This window comes from Chanos chanos, chromosome 7 (genome assembly GCF_902362185.1).
Source record: "Chanos chanos chromosome 7, fChaCha1.1, whole genome shotgun sequence".
In the NCBI taxonomy this organism is placed as follows: Eukaryota; Metazoa; Chordata; class Actinopteri; order Gonorynchiformes; family Chanidae; genus Chanos; species Chanos chanos.
This window is the reverse complement of record NC_044501.1, coordinates 2,966,659-2,974,158: the sequence shown is the minus strand read 5'-3', so window position 1 is coordinate 2,974,158 and position 7,500 is coordinate 2,966,659. Positions and strand designations below refer to the sequence as shown.

Genomic DNA, 7,500 nt, shown 5'->3' with positions numbered 1-7,500 from the left:
AGATCCAACCATGTTCCAGTAAAAACACCAAAGAAACCTATTTTTATGACTATCAAATTGACCTGCAACTGAAGTATAAGGCAAATAACTACAGATCAGCATTTATTACGTGCAAAATAACCTGCCCCCTTCACTTTTTCTCATACTGTCTTCCATCATATACAGCTAGACCCCTGAACTACACTACCAAGTTTCCACTGCTTTTTCAAAGCTGTACTTCCTTATTTTACCAACAAGTTCAGTTGTCCACTTATTTAAAAATCTTTACTGAGTTAATGACTAATATAAATAGACCAGGCTACCGAATGTGCTGGTGAAAAGTTGATTTCAGTCGGAGATTTCTCCGGATAGAGATCTAACACACAGGTAAATCCAGACTAAAGAATGACAAAAAACATTTTAGTAAAAATATCTTCCCTCACCAGTACTGACCTCAGTATCTCCAGTTTACAGAGTGGATTCTTCAGTCCAACACAGAGTGACTTCACTCCTGAATCCTGAAAGTCATTGTTACTCAGGTCCAGTTCTCTCAGGGGACAGTTTAATGACTGTAGAACTGAGGCTACAGCTTCACAGGACTGTTCAGTGAGTTTACAACCAGCAAGTCTGGACAGAGAGAGAGAGAGAGAGAGATAGAGACAGAGAGAGTTATAGTCACGAAAGCTTAAAATGTATTTAAATTTCCTATATTAATCTTCACTAGTAGACTATGATTTCGATCTTGTTCACAAAGTCAGTGCCAGCCTGTCAGCTACAAACTGTTGTAAAGCTGATAAAATATGTCTTTGTCAACACTGAAATGAAACGCTGACCACAGAAACCACTGCTTTGACAAACAAGTTTTCTTTACTTTTTCCAAACGCTTAATAAATGTAAATATGTGTAAAGCTGTAATGGCTTTAAATATCACTGTTTACAGTCTCAGAGCACTTTACATGCCCACAGGTTTACAACAAACAAAGCAGGATGGCACCCCCTGACTTAATCCTCACAACAGGCAAGAAAAAACCAACCCCCAAAAACCCAGATGATATAGGGAAAAATGGGAGAAATCTTGAGAAGGACCACAGAGAGAGGAGACCCCTTCATGGCCAGACAGGTGTGCAATAGGTGCTGACTCAATGGGCAAATTGCAAGCAACACAGAAATTATGAAAATGAAAAGACACTAGTAGACAGAAATAAAGAATAACAAAACAGCAGGGGGGGCTCAACCGGGGTAGACCACACAGCCACAGTGGGTTACACCTAAGAGGAATGGGAGTTGAAATGGGAGCCAAAAAATTGGCTTCCAAACATTTTCTGGGCCATGAACAAGGCCTGGTTCTGAAATCCGGCCCATTTGAATGTGTAGTTGAAAAGCCCTGGCCTATGTACTGTGGTATCAGACCTGTTGAAACTGAGGAGACTCAAAATAATGATAAAAACAGAGATAATAATGTATAACACACAACCTGCATATATTATATGCACAGATGTTTTACTGCCCATCATCCATATACTGTACTGTCATGTATGTAAGTTTGCCTGCATGAATCTATTCTCTCCTGTAATGTTTATGGTATATCACAATTCATGAACAATCTTATAATTTCAAAATTGAAAACAAACTGAGAATTTTTCCAAAAACAGATACCTGTACCCAGGAACATGGCCAAGATGAGCCACACTTCATTTTCCTTTCAAATAATGCAACTATAAGAGTGTTACTTTACAAATGTGTGAAACTAAAAACTCACAGAGCTTTTCTGCAGCACCTCACAGCTGGGAGCAGTCTCCTACGACCCTCATCTGATGTGTTGTATTTCTTAAAGTCAAACTCATCCAGCACCTCCTCTGAAATCAGAAACATGTAGGCCAGTGCTGTGCAGTGTGCAAGTGAGAGTTTGGTTCTGTAATTTTCAGATTTGACAAAAGCTTGAATGTCTTCATGGAGAGAGCGATCATTCATTTCAGTCAAGCAGTGCAGTAGATTGATCCATCTCTCAGGTGGGACACCATCTTTATTTAACTCTTTGATGTAATGGCTAATTTCCTTGATGCTCTCCTGGTTGTCCTGTGTGTGTGTCAGCAGGCCCTGTAGGAGTTTCTGGTTGGACTCCACTAAGATGCCATGAAGGAATCGGACAAACAGATTGAGATGTCCATCCTTACTCTCCAAAGATTTATCCACAGCTTTCTTCAGCAACTCATCCAAGGGAACATTGTCTGGCTCCACTCTGGTCTTTCCCCACAGAAAAGAGTTCAGTCCCTTCTTAAATTTGCTGAGTAGTCCTCTGGTCTCTCCCTGCAGAAAATACTCCAGTGCCTCCATGTTCTTGTTTACATAGCTGTAAAACACATAGAGAGCAGCAAAGAACTCTTGAACACTCAGATGAACAAAGCAGTAAACCTTCCTCTGACGAAGCACAGATTCCTCCTTAAAAATCTCAGTACAAATCCCAGAGTATACTGTGGCCTCACTCACATCAATGCCACATTCTCTCAGATCCTCATCATAAAACATGATATTACCCCTCAGCAACTGATTAAAAGCCAGTTTAGCAAGTTTCAGAAAGATCTCCTTGCTTGATTCCAGAGGATTCTTTGAGTCTGTCTGAACTTTCTCCTCATATTTCTGCTTCTTCATTTTAGTCTGAATGAGCAGAAAGTGTGTGTACATCTCAGTCAGAGTTTTAGGGATCTCTTCAACATTGTCTTGATGCAGCATTTCCTGAAGAACAGTGGCTGAAATCCAACAGAACACTGGGATGTGACACATGATGTGGAGACTCACTGATGTCTTAATGTGTGAGATGATTCTGTTGGCTTGACTCTCATCACCGACTCTTTTTCTGAAGTATTCCTCTTTCTGTGAATCACTGAATCCTTGGACTTCTGTCACACGACTGATGAACTGAGAGGGGATCTGATTGGCTGCTGCTGGTCTGGAGGTTATCCAGATGAGTGCAGAGGGAAGAAGATTCCCTTTGATGAGGCTTGCTGTCAGTCTGTTGACGGATGATGTTATGGTAACATCACATAGCCTCTCAGAAAAATCCAACTGAAGTCGACTCTCATCTAAACCATCAAAGATGAACAGCATTTTACAGTCATTATATTTCTTTGGATCCAAATTTTTAAGCTCTGGGTGAAACTCCAGCAGGAGTCCATGAAGACTGAACTGATCATCTTTAACCAAGTTCAGCTCTCGAAAAGGAAGAACCAACACAAAATCAATGTCCTGATTGGTCCTTCCCTCTGCCCAGTCCAGGATGAACTTCTGCACAGAGACTGTTTTTCCAATTCCAGCAATGCCCTTGGTGAGTACAGTTCTGATTTCTGGCTTTTGTCTGTTCCCTCCAGGTTCCTGACTAGAAAAGGCTTTTTTCTCCTCTTTAGTTTGGTTGGTTGACAAGGGTTTGAAGATGTCATTGCAGCTGATTGGTTTGTCTTGAGAAACCTGTGTCCTGGATGCTGTTTCAATCTGCAAAACCTCATTTTTCTCATTCACTCCTTCACTCTCTCCCTCTATGATGTAGAGCCCTGTGTAAATGTTGTTGAGGAGGGTTTGGTTTTCTTTCAGTGTGACACCTTCATATAAGAACTCATATTTGTTTTTCAGGGTGGTTTTATGACCTTCAGTGACTCTCAGCAGGACATCATCTGACTCAGACATGGACGTGTTGTGTTGGACATTTTGGAAACACCCAGACTGATCCTCAGTTAGGTCTGTCTCCACACTGCAGAGAGAGAGAGATAGAGAGAGAGAGAGAGAGAGAGAGGTGGTTAAAAAAAAGAATTTCTCAGAACCTGTTGATACAGGCCACACCTGGACTGATCCTGGATCAGACCTGAGTTTCCATATTTGACAGATACTTTCTTTGGGAGACATATGACTCCATCAAGGCTGGCAGGCTGAACCCTTCTCATCAGCCTTGTAGTTGAGTTTAGGGCTCATATACAGTTGGGATGATAGTGATGAAGTGTAACAGTAATGATTGACAGCTGGTGAAGAATTCCCACTACACAGTGTTAAATCATTCAGAGAGTAGAGCTATCAGACAATATAACATGTGTAAAGGAAACTAATTAGACTATTAATAATGGATATATGTGAGTGGTTATGAATAGTTGGGCAGATCAGACAGGACTCCCTCCCTTTGACTTTCTTTAAACATGACTAATGTACTGTCACTTTACACTCTGTCTGTTTTTAACTGATACATTTAAACTAAACTGTGTTGTGTTTAGTTCTCTATTGATCACTTTAGTCTGTGTTTAACTGATACATTTAAACAAAACTATGTTGTGTTTGATGATGGATGATGAGGCAGTTTTGTCACTGTCACAGAATTTCAGACAGAGAATGAATCTTTGATCAGTGTTAATGCCAATTACAACACTAAGTCATCCAAATAACTTTAAATCTTTCTTCACAGTTTTTATGGTTGTCCTTGCAGTGTGAACTGTGTCCTTGTTGGATGAGAGTGATGTGAATGGTGTGTAATGAATGGGGCTGAATGGGTCTATTTAGGAGGCCCAGTTCTAGATTTCCCTGATCATAATTTTTGGGTGGCCAATTTTTATTCACTAATGCATTATTTTCTTTTTACAGCATATCAAAAAACATGAAGTATAGCCTATAGGCCACCAACAGCCTGTACTTGACAGAAATGTCAGTCATAACTGTCAAAAAGAAATATATTGGTATTTATTTTAATATTTCAATTTTAAATATGTATGAGAACAATGTCCCTATGATTCATGCAAGAGCTGTGCTCTGTAGAACTGTCAGTAGTGTCCAGCCAACCAATCAAAAGTTCGAGTGCTTGAATGAAGGTCTACAGTGGTCTATTTGCCCCAACCTGAGCCACTGAGAGAGGTTTTTTTTTTACCACTCTGGCCCCAACTAAGTTCACATAACATGTAAACAACAACCTGTGTTGATGTAGACACAAATAGCTGCCCAGAGATCTTTTAATCACATACATGTTTGTATGCTACATGTAGCCTTTAGACTTTTTTTTGTTACTCCTGTCTCTCTAGAGAAGGTCACGTACCAAACACATCACACACTGAACTGATTGGTTGTCATGTGGTTCTCATTTGCATAAAGTTGGGGATTCGCCGTGTCAATTTCGCTTGCTTCCCTGGATTCGCTCTGTGGGCAATGATACAATTTACATGGGCCAATACCCACCCCTGCCCACCTCTAGATCCGGCCATGCTAACTAGTGCTTGTGTAATTGTTCCTGTAGAAACCACAGTAACGCATGAGGGCTGTTATACAGGGAGAGAAATTGTACTGCAATGCTGTGTGTGTATTGTGTCTTCCAGTATTACCACACACCAGCACAACCCTACACACCAGTTTATCATTCTTTCCCAGTACTGACTGATACTGGTCTTTACTGTGCTGTCCTGTTATGTGAGCTTTGTCTCCTCTATGAGTGGAGTCAATCACACATTTATATTTTCTCATGTTTTTATGGAAACTAAAGCCACACAATCCTTTAGTGAATCTGACCCTCAGTGTCTTACATTTCTGGAGGACACTCACTGTGACTCAGAGGGGACAGGTTCTCTGCTGAAGTTTAGAGGATTATTCATGGATTCGTCACTCTTCATAGACACACAGCTGGGTACTGGAGATCCTGGTCTCTGTGAGCGATGTCTGGGAGAATTGAGCAGGTAAGTTCAGTGTATAATATACAGCATATCATATGTCATAAACACTGGCCAATGCCACAGAGTGACAATAAGGAATCATCTGCTGAAAACTCATCTGAAAATCATTGAAGAGTTTACAGGTAAAGTGACTGAATCAGTGTGTGACATTTCCTGTTGTTTGGTGACCACTTCATTTAATCATATAAATGTTTGTTTTCATAACAGCCAAGAACCACAACATATAAACAACATTTTGTTTGTGTTTTAGTTCACTCTCTCTGATTCAAAGTATCTGAATCAAAATATCCACACATCTCACTGTAACCTGTGCAATCTCTCTTTAGCTGTGTTTATACACACTTACTTTATCCATATGAATATTTTATATACAGTCTTGCTATCAAGTTATATTATACATAGTTATTGCAGTATAAATACAGTCACTCACTGTGACTCAGAGGGGACTGGTTCTCTGCTGAAGTTTGGAGGTTTATCCATGGATCTGTCACTCTTCATAGACACACAGCTGGGTACTGGAGATCCTGGTCTCTCTGTCCTGTAGTCAACAGGATCCTCCTCCTCACACTGTCCAGACTGACTCATTCTACAGACAGTGTTCTTCTCCTCTCTGTCCCCACAGTCAATCCTTTTAGTTTCCTCCATTCTCACAATGACCAGTGAGACTTGTTCAGATCTGTGGACACAGAGAAAATACACTTAAACCTGGAGAAGCTCCAAATGATATTCATGGCTGTCTAACACAGACATACTGTACATGCATATGTTTTCATTTCATTCTGATTCAGTTAAAAAAAAAGTCACGATTGATTATAACTAAGCATCATTAACCCTTTCCTCCAGAGGTGAGTGACCTTTGACATGGTCAGTCATTATTGTAATTTACTCTGAATAAAGACTATCACTTTTTGGGCCTTCTAAGTCTTTTCAGTCTGTCAGTCTGACATGTCTGAGGATTATGTCTGTAGGTCATTTATATCAGACCACAGCAGTGACAACTCTCACACACCATGTACAGTGATTATGTCTCATACACCATGTACAGTGATTATGTCTCACACACCATGTACAGTGATTATGTCTCACACACCATGTACAGTGATTATGTCTCATACACCATGTACAGTGATTATGTCTCATACACCATGTACAGTGATTATGTCTCATACACCATGAACAGTGATTATGTCTCACACACCATGTACAGTGATTATGTCTCATACACCATGTACAGTGATTATGACTCATACACCATGTACAGTGATTATGTCTCATACACCATGTACAGTGATTATGTCTCACACACCATGTACAGTGATTATGTCTCATACACCATGTACAGTGATTATGTCTCACACACTATGTACAGTGATTATGACTCATACACCATGTACAGTGATTATGTCTCATACACCATGTACAGTGATTATGTCTCATACACCATGTACAGTGATTATGTCTCACACACCATGTACAGTGATTATGTCTCATACACCATGTACAGTGATTATGTCTCACACACTATGTACAGTGATTATGTCTCATACACCATGTACAGTGATTATGTCTCATACACCATGTACAGTGATTATGACTCATACACCATGTACAGTGATTATGTCTCACACACCATGTACAGTGATTATGACTCATACACCATGTACAGTGATTATGACTCATACACCATGTACAGTGATTATGACTCATACACCATGTACAGTGATTATGTCTCATACACCATGTACAGTGATTATGACTCATACACCATGTACAGTGATTATGTCTCATACACCATGTACAGTGATTATGACTCATACACCATGTACAGTGA

The 7,500-nt window shown here is 40.0% G+C and overlaps 1 pseudogene; it reads right to left on the bottom strand.

The window, feature by feature from the left end:
* The window catches only part of LOC115817134 (NACHT, LRR and PYD domains-containing protein 12-like), a 7,203-nt pseudogene extending 3,546 nt beyond the window's left edge, over positions 1–3,657 (bottom strand).
* Between the last annotated feature and the right edge of the window lie 3,843 nt (positions 3,658–7,500).